The following is a 17188-nucleotide window of genomic DNA, read 5'->3' on the forward strand; positions in this document are numbered from 1 at the left end:
AGGTTGAATCATAGGAGATTTCCTATTATAGTGAAGAGTTTAAATCCTGAGTAGGTCGTGGTTTTTCTTCTTGTATTGAGACAAGAAGTTTCCACGTAAAAATCTCTCTTGCACTTTCAGTTCCTTATTGCTTATGTTTTAAATTCCGCATTATTTGGGCAATAAGTTCCACACTACAATTCACCCCCCCCCTCTTGTAGTGTTCCTAGTGAAATAACACTCACTAAACGGATGAAACATGTCTTCATCAGGAGATTCGACATGAAGGTGCTTAGCCTCTTCCAACTGGGGGGCAGCACATCCTTCGAAAGAAGGAGTATCCATATTCTCCAACTGGGGGAAAAATTGCTTTAAAGGAAAGTGGGATGATTGATGATGGGTTCATCAACAAAACCATCCTTTGAATTCAATCTTGGGTCAACTACTTTAAAAACATCTACTAAAGGTTGGCTGGCAAAGCCAAGAGGTAATGACTTCTGAAAAGAAGGGTCACTGGAGGTCTTAGGCTCTTTGAAACCAGAAGAACCTGGTATTAAACAAGTTAGTATTCTAAAGAATGAAACTTCTTACAAAAAGGGAGTAAAATATGGTATCCATACCTGCTTTGGCTCCGGAAAGTTTCCTTTTTAGGGAAGATTTCAGATATGGTCTTAGCATTATCCTCATCAGAGGAGATCACGTACTGCAGTACCTCAGAACATGCTTCTAACTTAAGACGTTTCCTATTGGAATGTCTCAAAGGTTTGGAAGTAGAAAGGCAGCTGCGATCTCCGTTTTTGTTAGCCTTCTGAAAAGGCTCGAGTTACTCCACTAACCCCTTAGGTTGAGTGTCCTTGGAGGTAAAGAGAATTGTAATCTTTTTTTCCTTGCAGCCCTCTTAAAAGGGTCAAGCTGCTCCATTGGTCCCATGGTCTGAATATCCTCCGCAGTCTGCACATCTCCTAGGAAGCCCCTTGATCATACGCAACATCATCTTCATCCTCTGAAGAGGTATGAGGTGGAATCCTTTTGCTTATGATAACCCAATAAGAACGTGGCATATCTAGAGTCTGTTGCCATTCCATCAGGAACTCTTAGCTTCTTCCTGCCAGACTTAGCTAAAAGGCAACAAAAGAAATAAGGAAGATTTAGTAATACTTATTCGCACTAAAATTTACAAAATAACTAAGGAATGAAATTACTTACAGCCTGAGAAGAGTTGATTCTCAAAATTCACCAAAGAGAAATGGGAGCCTAGGAATACATGATACCGCCGCATATGGAAACCCCGAACAGATTTAATACTCCATTTCCAAGGAGAAATGGACATGGAAATAAGGGTGAGAGTTTTACTCTGAAGGGCTCTCCCTTCTTCAAAGTGACCCCTCGAAGTACAAGGATAATTGGGGGTCAATAAATAAGGTATAACTAACATTTGGACCAATCCAAATTCTCTAGCTACAAGTTGTGGATTATAGGCTTCATAGCTAAAATAATCAGGTTCAATAGTTGTTAAATCTCTAAACCTAAGGACACTACTCAGAAGTTCCCACTCCCTAAGGAACTAGAGTGGATGTCAAGGGATTGTAGCCAAGCAGGCATTGCATGAAGGCTCTAAGTTTAATTTTCAATAGAAACAACCCTCTTGCATAACAAAATATTCCAGATACTATGATTGGATTTAAAAATCAAGAAGTACAAAAAGATTAATCTTGAATGCCAAACCTCATCTGAAGATACAAGATTGAAGCTGACTTCACCATAACACCTACAATCATCAAGACTAAAGACGAACAAAAATGGATATAAAAAAAGGGCTTTTTCCTCTGAACCCTGAGGTGCTTAAAAAGCAGAAGATGGGTTGAGTATCATACCATGTTACTATATGTGGCCAGAGCAAGTCAAAAGCCACAAAGGTCCAAATCCCTTGTCAATAGAGAATATAGGGGACTCACAAGTATGAATTCCAAAACCTTTGAAGGATTCTCTACTCCTGAAAAGACATCTATAAAATTGTCCCAATAGGACAGGAGCCAAAGCTATTTCATCAAAATTATACGAGATATTAACAGTTAGAGATAGCCATAATGTTACAACTCTCCAGCTCCAGACATCTTTAATTTGGAAAATGCAAAAGTGAGGATCAGTACTTCCTCTTAAGGAGTTACTTCACTAAAATCCTTACTGATGAATAAATCAAATAAATTTCTGAAAGCCACATTTGCTAGCACTAGCAGAAGGACTAGCACTTTGGCGAAAGGTCGATCAACAAAAACTTGTGCGATAATTGAGAAAATTATCGCAGGCGAATGACTGATGAAAAATCAACAAAATCTTCGATGTTCATACTCTTCGCTTTAGAATGGTACGGTAGAGAAGAGTTGGAGAGAGACAGAGAGAGAGGAGTTGGAGAGAGACAGAGAAGATAAAACGACTGATGAAAGAATAAGAGAATAAAAAAATTAGGTTTGAGAGCAAATAGAACACGGGTTGGGCTTGTAATATGCGTCGCACCATGGGCTTCATGCGACACGCATAGCTTTTGTTAGGTGCGTCGCACCATGGGCTTCATGCGACCCACATAGCTGTCTTGCATCGCACGATATTTAGATATAACGCACATAGGTCGTCTTTTGCGTCAATTCCTTGTTGTATGCGATGCAAATGAGTCTTCTGCGACGTTTGTCCTATTGTGCGACGCAGATTGTGAGACGAAAATTGTCGTTTTTCTAGTAGTGCATCCTTATGCTATTGGATGAATTAAGCTTACTCAAATGATGATGATCCTGATGTAGATGAACACGATAAGCCACAAATCACCATTAGCTTTGCCCATCTTCGTGTTTGATAGATCAAGCGGTAAGGAAAATATCTTAGAAATCATAGTGATAGTACATAGTTCTTATCTTCCTAGAAAACTATGTACTTATTTTAGTTCGATTAATAAATGTGTTTTTAAAGATGTTTTATTATTAAAAAATATTATTTCAATTAATGAAGTATTTGTTATTTATATTAATCCTTCTTAGTTACATATCATATAAAACTATGGGCTTCAATATCATGATTCATAAAATGAATGATAAACCCAAGGAAGTAAATTTAGGCCCAAATGCATAAAAAGTGGTATATTAATTTTAAGACTTATCAACAAATTGATAACCATAAAGTAAATAATAATCAGCAAAAAGGGGTCAAAATACTCAATTACTCACTCATCCTAGAAGTTACTACGAAAGTATACATTAAACAAATGAACTGGTTATTTAAAGGGACTTGGCCATAACATCCCATCATCACATTTTCATTTTAAAAATCAAAATGAACAACGAAGAATATGGAAACTTAGCAGCTGAGTTTGATGATGATTGTTTCAATCATCGCTTCGCCCTCAAGAATATAAAGGAAGATAAAGAATATTTCATCATAAATGAGAGGGCCATATGGGCAGAGAAAATGGAACACATCTTTGGCGATGAACCTGTAATGGGGCCAAGAGACCCTGGTTTGGCGGAATCAAGCGCTACAAAGATTGGTTCAAATATCAATCTCTTGTCTACCAACATATGGCACACATTGAATGGGAAATCACAAGACGAACTACTAACAGTTTGTAAGAACTGAGGAACAGAGGTTTCCACTATCTTAAATTTCCCAAGGCCTCAAAAGATGAATTGTGTCAACGCCATGAATCTAACTTATTCTTACACTCAGTCCTCTCTCAAAGTGGTGAGGATAGAAGAGAGACAAGAGTTGGGGAGGATGGTGCACTCTAAGTGCATATGCAAATTATGGGAGTTGTTGGTCCAAGAAAATTTCTTTTCATGGATATACATCACGTTAATCGACATGAGGTACGCTTGGGACAACAGATACCATAGGACCATCTTCGATGCAAGGTTCAATAACTCCCCTGAAGAGGGTGACTATCTTGCAATTATGAGGAGAAGTGCAGGGTGCGAGTTAGAAACCGACGAATACAAAACTATGGTAGAGACAAGGTGTGCGGATCACTTCAAATGTTGTCTCTAGACCCAATAATTTTCAATTAAAATGTAATTAATGATCTTATCTTCATAAGGATAAATCATAATATAAATGTAATGAAATTACCTCAAATGGTAATCTTATTAAATATATTTTCAATTATTCTATTGCTTTAACTTCAGTTTTTTGCTCACCAAAGTAATGTAAAAACAAACATGTGTCCATTTAATACTTATACTCCTTAAAAAATTGTTCCCTTGAAATTGGGCAGTTAAGGAAAATTATCGAATGGTTAAGGTATCAAGGTCTTTATATATATATATATATATATATATATATATATATATTATATATATATATTTTATGTTGTTCCTGAAAGATTCAAAACTTAAAATATTCCCAATTTCTATCAATCTGCTCCAGAACATATGTCATATTCATTAAAATTCCCATATCATCATAAATCATTGAATATCATATCTGGAGATAAAGATGAATTTATTAAGAATGAATCCACCAAACAGGTTTCTTCTATTCAAAATTATTTTGGAGATAATCTTGTAACACAACAGGATCCAGAAAATAAAAGAGGATCTAAGGCCTTCCAACAGGGTCCAATTTAGATCTCGCACAAAAATGGATATTTCCTAAACTCGAAAGGAGTGATCAGGTTACATCTCTTCTCGTCTGCAAATCATGGGGCAAAATCATTACGGAAGAAATATCAAATCCTAAAATGCCTTGGAGATATCCAAGGAAGCTCTTTGACAAGGGAACTACAAAGAAAATTAAAATTTATAGAATGGTGGAGGGGTCATCATCAAGAGATGTGGTACAATATAAATGTGCATGTCAAATTTGGTAGGATCTCATGACCTATGATGTAAGTCCTTGTTGGTTATCAAAAATAATCCTACAAGTTCGCATCTTAAACTATTTTTATGGATTTCAAAATGGCTAAAATGAAAGGTGAAGGAATACATGAGAGGTTATTCTTCTCAACCAAATTCAGTCATCCTAAAAAAAGGTTCATCGACAACCTTAGAACAATGGAGGAAGTCACATTGCGATAACTACTAGATAATATTGGCTACAACCATAGAAATTCCTTCTCTACTCATAATTTATGGGTGTTCAGTTGATGAGATTTTTGTTGTTGGTTCGAACTCTTTTTGTATTTTTATGAACTTATGGACGAACAACAATAACAATAGAAGGGATAGGCTCATAAATTGCATTTTAAGAAGTTCTCTTGTGAGTCTCGGCTCCAAGATCACACAAAGTCGCGGTTTATGTATCTGAACTCTCAGTTCAATGCAAGCACAATAAGCTTAACACTTTAATTCATAAACTCAAAACTGATTTTATTTATGAATGAAGTAGCCTTATATAGGCGTGCAAAACACAAAGAAAACGAGCAAACCTTAGTCCTACTAAGGTTAGGAAACTAAGAACAAGATAAGAAAGAAATAAAGAAGATAAGAAATAAACACACTCCTAATCCAAGTAGAACAAGCTCAACTTGGTTACTACTAACTAGACTTCTAACACTATTATAACTCTACTCCAATTAGAATCCTAATCCAACTAGGACTTGGACTTCTAACTCACCTAGACTTCTAACTCACCTAGAATTTCAAACAAACTAAAACATTAAAAAGACTCCTAACAGAACTAGGAGTTGTAATCCTAATAGAATTAGGAACATAATCCTACTAGAACTAGGAAATAAGCAAATCCTGTCAGAACTAGGATTTGTAGGAAACGAGTCATTTCTCACATGCATCATGAGTACATCACTTCACAAATCAAATGGGCAATTTTTTACCACCATTTTTAGATGTACTGTAACATCTATTATTGTGTGTTGTATTAGACCTGAAAAGGTTTAATTTCACCTTAATATGAAGGCTCAACTAGAGCATAAAGACCATTGAACGAAGATACATAAGTCAAAGTCAAGACCATAAGGAGATGAAAGTCAAGATAGTAAAAGTAAAGGTGGTTAAAGAACAATCATGAGACTATCTACAGAAGGAAGAACGTGCAAGGCTACAGTTATTCAGCTCCAGAAGACAATTGAGATTTGAATCAAATATGATTCAAATGTTTGTCCTCCAAATAAGCACGTTACATAACATGTTTCTCTATAAATAGAGGAACACAGAAAACAACGAACAAGACACAACTCGCGTTTACTCTCTTCTTAGTGTAGCCTAGCCTTAGTTTAGGTTTAGTTCCTTCGACTTAGAACATGTTATGGTGTGAAGTTCTGTAATTCTCTGATTGAAGCAAGAAACCATGGAGGTAACAAAGTTCGTGATTTCCCTTCAGTTATCTAGCATGGCTTATCCTTTTATGTGTTCTAAAATCTTTCTTAAAGGTTGTGGTATGTATGAGATTGTTTTTCTTTAATTAAAATATTAATCATTGCTTGCTCTATTTATTGCATTTCGCCTAAATTTAATAGGCATTATAGTTTATTCATTAATTAAATTGCAATAAAGTTTGTTAGCAAGGTTTTATCTAATTAGAATCGATAACCCTTAGAGACAAAGCCTATAGTGACATTCAGTATCAAACTATTGGATGTGCATTGACTTGTTGGCAAGGTCAACAAACTGATTTTGCACCAACACTAATTTATTTAATGTGTCATATAAAGTTAGAGCCACCATATGAGATCCGAATCTTTGTGACTCGATAGTCCTCCATCATTGAGGGATGGAAATTTGCTCAATTTCCATTCATCCAACTAATGATATAGAGATTCCTTGATTGAAGAATAACAAACCTCATTTTTACGCCTGAATCTTTCACTTTTAAAAATCTAAATATCACTTTTTTTAAAAAAAAAAATTAGGGTGGGCATTGCGGTTGAGCCAATGTACCAAAGACTTGGTGGTCAAGAGATTACGAAGCTAAAGAACTACTTCCTCCGTTTTTTAATAATTGTACCCAGCCGAAATGACACACATATTTAGTGTAGGACAAATGTATATTGAATATACTTTTAAACAAAGCACATGTAAGGAAAAAATCATTTCCTAAAAAGGAAAATGTACTATCAATTCCAAAACATTTTAAAAAAGAATATGGTACAACTGTCAAAAAGGATGTGTTTGTTACCAAATAAGGGTAATAATAAGCTTAGAGCAATTTAATTATGACTACCCATTAAATTTACAATAACTAGTTGTAAGACCGGGCTCCGCTCTGAGTTCTTACATTTTCCATTATTAATATTTAGTCCAAAATAAGAACTCTAAATATCATTGGTTTTAGTCGTTCAAACTTTAGTATATAAGCTTGGAGTTACGGGATCATACCTTCGCCAATGCATAAAGCACCTTAATTAAGATAGTGCATCACATCTTTCTTTGTATAGGAACGTTTTTTAATATATTAGTACAAGCCTTATCTACACGCGATATGTGCATTATTTTCAAAACTTGTTCTTCTAGTATATACTCCATCCATAATATACTTATGATTACAATTAAAATATGAAAGATTAATAGTTAGATTAATTTAGATGTATTAATTCGCTATTATAAAAAAAGAACTAACAAATAATATGAGTCATTCTTAATATTATTTTTTGTGAATGAATTTTGAACAAAAAGAATAGACATAATGAGTTGGTTTGACTGAACTAAAGAGTATCAAAGTTAGAAAGATGGACATTATGAATACCATTTTCTCTGATATAATAAAGGTCAAGATATTTGTCAATTTAATTTTTTGATTGAAATATTTGATGCATATACCATTTTTAACTTATTTAGAATGACGAGGTGAAATGAGGAAGGATTTTTAAATTTTTTTTCTTTTGTATTTCAATATCATTAAGAGTAATTTATAATTTTAGAAGGAGAGCATCATCTCCCTCTCCCCTTATATAATAGAGAAGAGATAGATAATACGTTTAATAACTAGTTTCGCTAGTATTGACCAGCTCTGCATATCGTCGATGTGCTAAATTTAGTAGCTAAGATTGACAAACACAATATGACAAACAATTTTGCATTGGTCAATATGGCTTTCATCACAAGTAGCAAAAAAAAAAACTAAAATATTAATCTATATGGTGATATTGTAATAAGTCAGCTAAAGGACACACTGCCGGAATTCACACAAATAATGCCCAACGAATGATACAATCATATATAGTATATCTCTATTATATAAGCCAAGGGATGAGGTGTGGTGTTTTTTTTTTTTTGAAGTGACTAAAATACTCTCTAATAATTTAAAACAATGTTTCTCTTTTTATAAAAAAAATTAAAAAATGAGAATCAATGAAACTTGCCATATGAGTAGGTCAAAAAATAGAATATCCAATAACATTAATAACTTGACAACTAGATTGACACAATCAATTCACGAAATCAGTTAGAATCTTCAACCAAAGAAAGTTAGTAATATATCGTGATAACATAATATTTCATATTTACAAAGTGCAAACCATGTGGTTTATTAACATTTATAATTGTTAAATATCTTTAATAAAGTCGCTGAAAAGAAAATTATTAATTCATCTATCAAATTTTACAGTGACGGTATTGAACAGTTTAAAATCATTCACCTTTAATTTAAAAGAACATCGATAATTTCCATCACTATCAAAATAATTTTAAATAAAAAAACATGTCCATTTGTATATAACTACATAATATTGTCGACGCACGCATCGCGTGCATATGCAACTAGTTTTTAGTTAGGTACTCAGCTCGGGCGATGTCCAATATTATTAATATTCTTATGTTAAAAGAGTATCATGTAATGTTACATATTTTATTGGTAGAGCATGTTATCAAATCTTTAATGTATGTTGATGATATGAAATGAAACAACTATAGAGATAATATTATGTGGTGGGTAGACTTGTTTAAAAACGCTTTTTGATATATTTATATATATAAAGAGAAATTATATATTATCCAAAAAGAAAACAAAAGAGCGAATGTGATAAATAAATGAAAACGGTTGGTATTTTCGAAACAGCCCATTTTGCTTGAATGATAAACAAGGCATCTATGAATGCTTTGTTTACCAAAAAAAAAAAAAAAAAAAAAAGATAAACAAGGCATCTGAAAGTAGCAAAAGAGATTGAAAACACCGCGAGAAATGAGCGGAGAGTTATGAAGGATGGTCCCCATCTAACAAACCATGTGACCATATGCATAGATGATAGATGCATCAAAGTTGGTAGATAATTAGATATCCACCAAAACAAAAACGCCGTAATGGTTAGAGTAACGATTAGTAGGAGTGTTGTCTCACTCAATTACTTACTACCATGACAATTCCCAACATACCCTTAGTTTATCTGTTGTTACTTGTTAATAATAATCGTGTATTCTTCTCAGACGGATTAACTTCGTTGTTCCACTATTACTTACTACCTTACACATTTTTGTAGCACATTTAGCCCTTTTCTTTTATATTTATTTTCAGTTAAACTCAATTTAGGTGGCATTTTATGCGAGTCTAGCCAATTTCTTCTAGCTTATAAAAATTTAATTATTATTGTATTTAATTTTCAATAGGTAAAAATTATAAAAAGTTGAGTTTTTATAAACATATATCTAGACCAATCTGATGACATTTTGCATAATTGTTTTTTCTCCTTACATAGAAACAACAAATGACAAACAACTGAGAATGTGCATTACGTAAAAGTAAAATGGAGTCGAGTATTTAGAAATCGCAGAAGTATTACATTAGGAAGAGCAAAAGTGCAATAAATTCATTTATTCATGCTATCTTTTACCTACATAAAGAGTAGTTCAGATTTCAAATAATCTATCATTAATCATATTGCCAATATTCTCCAAAATCTATACTTCTTGTTTGTTGGTGCAAAATCAGTTGGTTAACTTTGGAAACAAGTCAATGTACATCCAAAAGTTTGATACTGAATGCCTCATGAGTCTTAGTCCCTGGAGGTTAAAAGTTTTAATTTGATAAAACCTTCCTAACATACTTTGTTGTAATCTAATTGGTTAAACTACAACACCTAATAAATTCAGGCCAAAAAAAATTAATAGAACAAGGTGCAATAATTAATCTACTAATTATAGCCAAATATTTCCATTAACATCACAAACTTTTAGAATGAGTTTTACAACATATATGAGGATAATCCAAGCTGTACAACTAAAGTGAAAACTCAAATATTATTACCTCCATGTGTTCTTGCTTAAACTAGAGAATTAACGAACTTGGAGCTCGTACATGTTCTAGATCTAATGAACTAAACTATAACCCTAGAAGGGTCTTAGCTAGGCTAAGACTAGGTTACGCAAAAAAGGTAACTTGCAAGTTGTTGTGTATTGTGTTTGTTGTCTTTTGCCTGATGATCTTCCTTGTATTTATAAACCAAAGTGCTACGCAACATACATGCATCTTTGGAGGGAAATGATTTGAATCATCTTGATTCGAATCATAACTATTTTTTGGCGCTGAACTGCTCATAATCTTGTATATGTGGCTCGTTTCATGATTATTCCTCAAACTGCTCGTGCCCTTGTGCTTGCTTGACTTTCATCTTCTGAAAACTTTGATTGACATTATATATATATATATATATATATATGGGTGGGATCCGCTGAAAACAGCTCTTAATTTGAAAACTGAAAACAAGGGTAACTTTTAACCCTTTAGGGTAACTTTTAACACTTTTAGTTCTATATATCTAAAGGATAACTTTATTTATTATAAGAGTAACTATTACCACTTTTAGGGTAACTTTTACAATTTTAGGGTAACTTTTAGGAATTTTAGGGTAGTTTTATATATATTTCAAGAGTAACTTTTAGCACTTTTAGGGCAACTTTATATGCTATAAGAGTAACTTTTTCCACATCTAAGGTAAATATATATATTTCAAGGGTTAACACTTCCCTTCCAACTATTGCTCGAAAGTTTTAGTGCCATATTGTTTTCAAATTACAAAAACTTGACACTTGATGTTGCATATGTTTAGATATATTGTTTTCCAATTTCATTGTCCGGGTGCTTCTTGAACTCCATCTCCATGTTCTTACATCCATAAACAAAGGAATACCAAAACACAAATCATTCCATTTCCACCAAAATTGCAAACCCATGAACAAACAAACCAACACATAATTGATTAATACTATTCTCCTCTAATTACAAACACACACACACACACACAAAATACTCTAAAATAAAAGTGCACCTAAATAAAAGAACAGAACAGATAAAAATGGCGGCCACACCTTTCTCTCTCCTCTCACCTTCTCTAACTATCACTACTTCCGACCGCTCACTATCGCCTTCTATAAGTTGCTCGTCGTTCATCAATTTCAAGTCTCAATTTCACGCAATTTTACAATGACAGTGGAGATTAAAAGTTACTCATATTAAAATTGAAAGCTTACTTAATCTTCAATGGAGGTTGAAAAAAGTGAAAACTTACCATCTTAATCGTTGCATTGGAAAATTCAATCTAATCTCAAACGTTAGATTTCGCACAAATTAGTACTACATCTCGACATTATAAACTCATCTCTTTCTCTCTCTAAAACATCGAAACTCCCTTCCAAACCCATGAATCTCGAGATACTTTCATTCGAAACTAATGAATTGAATTTTGATTTCCTAATTCTAAATTTTTGAGAAACTTAATCTTCAATTAAACCTAAAATCTGAAAAAAAAAAAAAAAAAAGCTTACTTAACCTTCAATGGAGGTCTTCCTTCAATGGAGATTGGAAAATGCTACAAAAAAAGCTTCACTTAGCAGTTAGCACGATCTAGAAGAAATAGCAACAGGAGAGAGAAAGTATTTGGTAAAACTGGGTATTGTTGTTTACAAGAGAGAGGGAGAGAAAAAGAAATGGAAGCTACTTGTGTCCACAAGATAATAATAGACGACCCAGATCTGTTGTTTTCAGTTTTTAGTTTTATGGGTGTTTTCACAAGATCTTATTCATATATATATATATATATATATATATATATATATATATATATATATATATATATATAGGAATAGGATCTTGTGAAAACCACTCCTAGGCTGAAAACTGAAAACATCCAATCTTGACCGTCCATCTGTAATCGGATGAATTATAATAAATGCTGATAATGAATAGTGATGATTCATTCTCTCTCCTACTCTCTCCCACACGAAATTCTCCCTCTTCCTCTTCTCTTATACGCAATTATCTCTCTTCCTCCTCCCTCACTGGTTTTTCTCTCTCATCCTACTTTCTCTGGAGCTCGATTCTCTCATGGTCTATTGCTTCTCTCTCAACGGCATTTCATCAATTGCTCGCAGCTAATTCTATCCCTTCCAATAATTTGTTCGTTGCTTCTATGATCTGAAATTTTGGTATGATTTCGTTTGTTTTTTTTATGGTTTTGTTCATGAAGTTCAATTATTACTCATTCTTTGACTTGCGAATCGCTAGATTCACATCAATTTTAGCTTAATTTTGTTCTAGTTATTTGAAAATTATATGTGTTTCGAATTTTTAGGCTTAATTTCTTGAATTAGGTCACATTTGGATTTTTTTAGGCTTAATTATTACTCATTTATGAATCTGTTGAGTTTGTTAGAGTTTAGTTTATTTGTAATTAAGTGTTGATTTTTGAGATTTTGTTGAATTTGCGTGTTTATGAAATCTTATGGTTACATTACTTGGATGTTGTTGCTTTCTCTGATGTAAAACTGATAATCTTTCCTTGCAATTTTAATTTTCATAATCTTTCGTTTCATGTGGTATTGTCTACTTTTTACTTTTGGTGTTCTCTCTGTTATTTTTATCTTGTTCATTATGGTGTAGCATACTCTGTTTTTATTAGTTTCCAAAGTATTGTTATTAGTTGCTGTTTTAAAGCTATTTGTTACCCCCCTCTCACTAACATATATTTGGCGAAATTCATACAACCTATTAGCCCAATTGGCAAAACATTGTGTAAGACACAACGATGTAGGTTCAGCTTATCATGCACATTTCAAGCTTAGACATTCATTCGGCTTGACCATTCTCCTCCGGTTGTTCATTGGAATGATTGTTTTAGTTTGGCTTGTTTACGATAACATATATATGATTCTTGATCTTTGGATAATCTATGTGATACTAGGTGTCAGCATATGTATATTGTTATGTTGCTGATTCAATGCAGGCATATGTTTCCTTTTTTGGCTTTTGACTTTCTTCCCCAGTGCACTTTAGTTCCCTTCTTTTCCTGTGTTTGTCTCTTAAATGAAGTTTTACCTTTAATCCTTTACTCTTTAATCTATGAATAAATCGACCATATGCTAATAAACTAAAGCAACTCTTTTTCTGTCTTTTTTAATAGCTGGAGCTTCGGATGATGAAACTGTTGGACTTGGAAGGCCTCCTTAGGCCAGTCAGTAATAGCATGGAGGAAGAAAAGGAAGCTGTAAAAATTATCAGCAGAAAATAAACACGGTAACTGCCAAATTCACTTCGAATCTGGAAATGAATTGAATACAGACAATTTGGTGCTTTTGTGCAACTTTGTTTGATCTGCATAATGTTAGTTGAATGATTTGAATTATTACATACTGTACTGAGATTGGAGTTGGAAGTTGATTGTGGTTTCTGATTACATGACTATTGTATAGAACAAGAAGTTATCATTTCGAATCTGAAAGTATGAAGTTAATCTGCTGCTTATTAGCGACTTGAAAAGCAGATGAACAGAAAAAAAGAGAAACTGTATAAATGGGATTCTTATGTTCTGATAATGAATTGCGGCTACTAGGTAGCAGGATTGTTCCGTAGGCTTTGTTCTTTTAGACTAATTTATAGGAAATTCAGTTCAATTAGTTTCCTCTCACAGTTTTAATTTAGTTTGGACAAATTATGTTCAGTTGAGTTTAGTCTAAAAGAACAGAGCCTTAGTTCATGGAAATGAGTTTATTTGTGATTGAAGACAGTTTAGCAGTGACATAATGCCTATTCAACCTTTATCCTGTAAAAAGATCAGCAGTTTCGAGTTTAAAAAAGTGCAGTGCTCAACTCTTCAAATTATGTTGGTGTCTGGTTTTGAAGTTATACTCCAACTATGTCATGAACTAGTCAAGACTTTCCACTCATTAGCTGAAAGCTGGAGCTTTGTTTTACAAGCAAGCAAGCAAGCATCTAATAGATGAGAGCCTGATAGAGCTTTTGCAACAAATCTGATTTGAATCAGGATTTACAACACCAATCTGATGATTTTGCAGGTGATAGGGAGGATTTAAGTCAATATTAGAGTAGGGATTATTTGCGTTTTTTGTACATTTGCTTCTAATCTTTGTTTTCAACTTTTAGTTTAGTCCTTTTCATAATTCTCTTAGATCTTTATGTCAATAATATGTTCATTCTTTGTTAGTTAAGATGATGCTGAGTTGCCAAATTTATCGTTGCAACAATATTGACAAATTGACATCTTATTGGTTCATTTTATAATGTTGGATTTCCAAGTCTGATATCAATCTAAAATTTTTCTGTGACCTTTAAAAGATTCATGCTTTAACTACAATTTTTGTTCAATTTTTCTGATACGGTTACTTTCAGCCCATCAGAATTCAGAGGCTTTTTCCTTTTTGGCTTCTGTAATGTGTACAAATAGCACATCTCACTCTCTTGCATATTAATTCACTGACCAAGAGTTGCATATTATCTCTAAATTACGTGCTCCTCTTTTTTGTCTCATCCTTCAACATTTTTAGAAGCTAATGATAATGAATCCTTTTGTTGATGGCAGTGATTCAGGAGTATATTCCAAACTTGGTAACCTCAACTATAGCAAGATGTGATGCAATCTTGAAGGTGTTTGAATTTGCTGATGCAGTTGCTGCTTGCACATACAACAGCAAACTGTGTTCAACCCTTCAAGGTTACTGTACTTCAAACACCGTGAACTTTTTGATCCATTATGAAGCTCTAATGCCTGCAGACTGCTGGTATAGGCACAAGTGGTGTGCTTTATATGGAATTTATACACACGAGATCTTACATCAGAACTGTGGCAGAGGTGTTTCGCGTTTTTTTGAAGTAACATAAATTTCCTGATGAAAGGAAGGGAGTGTCTTTTATTTAATCCTTTATTATTTTGATGGGGAAGTGGAAAGTTGTCCTTGAAATATCTATAGTTACCTTAAATGTGTAAGAAGTTACTCTTATAACATATAAAGTTACCCTAAAAGTGCTAAAAGGTATCCTTGAAATATATATAAAATTACCTTAAAATTGCTAAAAGTTATCCTAAAAATGGTAAAAGTTACCCTAAAAGTGGTAATAGTTACTCTTATAATAAACAAAGTTATCCTTGAAATATATAGAACTATCCTTAATATAATAAAGTTACCCCAAAATTGACAAAAGTTACCCCAAAAGTACTAAAAGTTATCCTAAAGGGGCTAAAAGTTACCCTAAATGGGTTAAAAGTTACCCTGTTTTCAGTTTTCAGCTTAAGAGCTGTTTTCAGCGGATCCCACCCCTATATATATATATATATATAAATGTTGTCATATTAATTTTGCAGTTGTGGGTTTAACTTTAGTTAATAATTTATAACAAATGCTGATTAGAATGTTAGTTGGATATTTTTTAACTAATTAATATAATATTTTATATATATGGAACTAACGATTTCATAAAACTAAAGTTGGATATTATAATGTTAACTAATGAAATTGATGGAACTAATTATTTGGATATTATAATGTTATAATATGATACTTAATCTTAATGGTAATGATATCGTTATAATGCAAACTTAAATACCTTCATGGCTTCATCCGAAAGCATAGTAGAAAAGAAAATCAGACTGAAAATCTAGTACATCACAAAGTAATATCTAAAAATATAGTATATCACGTCAAACAAAATCAAAGTTATAGAAAGTATATCAACTGAAAACACTGATATGAAAATCGATAAATCAAAACTACAAAGCAGCATCAGGTGCTTGGTTCAACTAAAGTGCCAAATCCCATTCTCGAGCAAAATCATCCATCATCTCATATAAAGTAGCTGTGGTAGGTCGTCGATCATTATGTTGATCTTCTACCAAAGCTCTCGTCGAACTAAACCACCAACCCATCCACTACAAAATAAGAAAAACGAAATTAATTATGTTACTTACCAATAATTGACAACTAAATATAGATACATAAAATGCATACGTAGTGTGTGTTTGTAGGGTCCGGTCAGTTCGATATATATTGAAGCTCTCATCATCAATCATGAGTGGATGACTATATGTGCTATACATGTATTTGTAGTTCGATGAACAATCATGAAGACGACCGACTCGTCTAAATGCTGAGACATGTCGACTACCCCAACATTGAGTGAACCGCTGCCATGCTGACTCGGTTGTTGCTGTCGAAAACTCAAGCTCATACTTCTTCAGGTGTTTAGGTCTCTATGCATGTTCGGGCCTCAAGATCGGGGAAGAAATGACGTGAACATAATCCAAGTGTCGTAGTACCCGATCTGGGATATGAGTTAATGATATCATGATAACGTATGCAACTGACATACGTGTTCCTCAGAACCTTGGTAGTCAGGTCATCCCCATATGACATCCAAACGACTTAAAGATATGAGAAATGTAATAATAATGCAATTAGTTTAAAATAGTACTCATAAAACAATACTCCCTCCGTACTAGAAGACTATTGACACTTATCATGCCAGGTAGTTTTAGATGATAATTTGTTTGGTTATTAATTGTTATTTTATTAAAAATATATATGTGATAAGAGTTAGTGGGTAGTAAAAGTAATATTATTCTATTTGGTGGAGAGAGAGTGTAGGAGAATGGTTAGAGGTTCTAGGTAGTAGGAGTGGTATTATTTTATTTGAAGAAGAGAGAGTGTGGGTGAATGGTAAAAAAAGTGCGTATAAGGATTAAAATAATAGTTGGTCATATCCAAAAATAGAAGTCTAAGGAGTATTCAGTGTCAAATGAAAAAGGAAATCGTAAAGAGTATTTTGGGACGGAGGGAGTAGTATTTAGTAGGTAATTTGCGTACCTATGAAGCTTTAGTTTAGCCAAGCGTCCTTGTCAAAAAAAAAAAAAAAAAAAAAAAAAAGTTTAGCCAAGCGTCTGCCTATAAAATCAAGTCTAATGACATCCTTACTTATGATGCGATAATTCAACTTTCTAGCTCGGGGATCACGAGGACTGAAATTAAACCATCTCTCTTACGTAGAAAAAAGG

The 17188-nt window shown here is 33.2% G+C and overlaps 2 long non-coding RNA genes across 2 annotated transcripts; one reads left to right on the top strand and one right to left on the bottom strand.

Annotated features, from left to right (window-relative positions):
- The first annotated feature begins 12127 nt into the window (after positions 1 to 12127).
- LOC125493966 (uncharacterized) lies at positions 12128 to 15058 on the top strand. Its single transcript, XR_007270325.2, has 3 exons — positions 12128 to 12332; positions 13307 to 13419; positions 14723 to 15058. It is a non-coding gene; the product is annotated as an uncharacterized LOC125493966 (long non-coding RNA).
- Positions 15059 to 15801: 743 nt separating this feature from the next.
- Positions 15802 to 16492, bottom strand: LOC125493973 (uncharacterized). The gene is made up of 2 exons (XR_007270334.1): positions 16146 to 16492; positions 15802 to 16066 (listed from the first exon to the last, which is right to left on the bottom strand). It is a non-coding gene; the product is annotated as an uncharacterized LOC125493973 (long non-coding RNA).
- Between the last annotated feature and the right edge of the window lie 696 nt (positions 16493 to 17188).

This window comes from Beta vulgaris, chromosome 5 (genome assembly GCF_026745355.1).
Source record: "Beta vulgaris subsp. vulgaris cultivar EL10 chromosome 5, EL10.2, whole genome shotgun sequence".
Taxonomy (NCBI): domain Eukaryota; kingdom Viridiplantae; phylum Streptophyta; class Magnoliopsida; order Caryophyllales; family Amaranthaceae; genus Beta; species Beta vulgaris.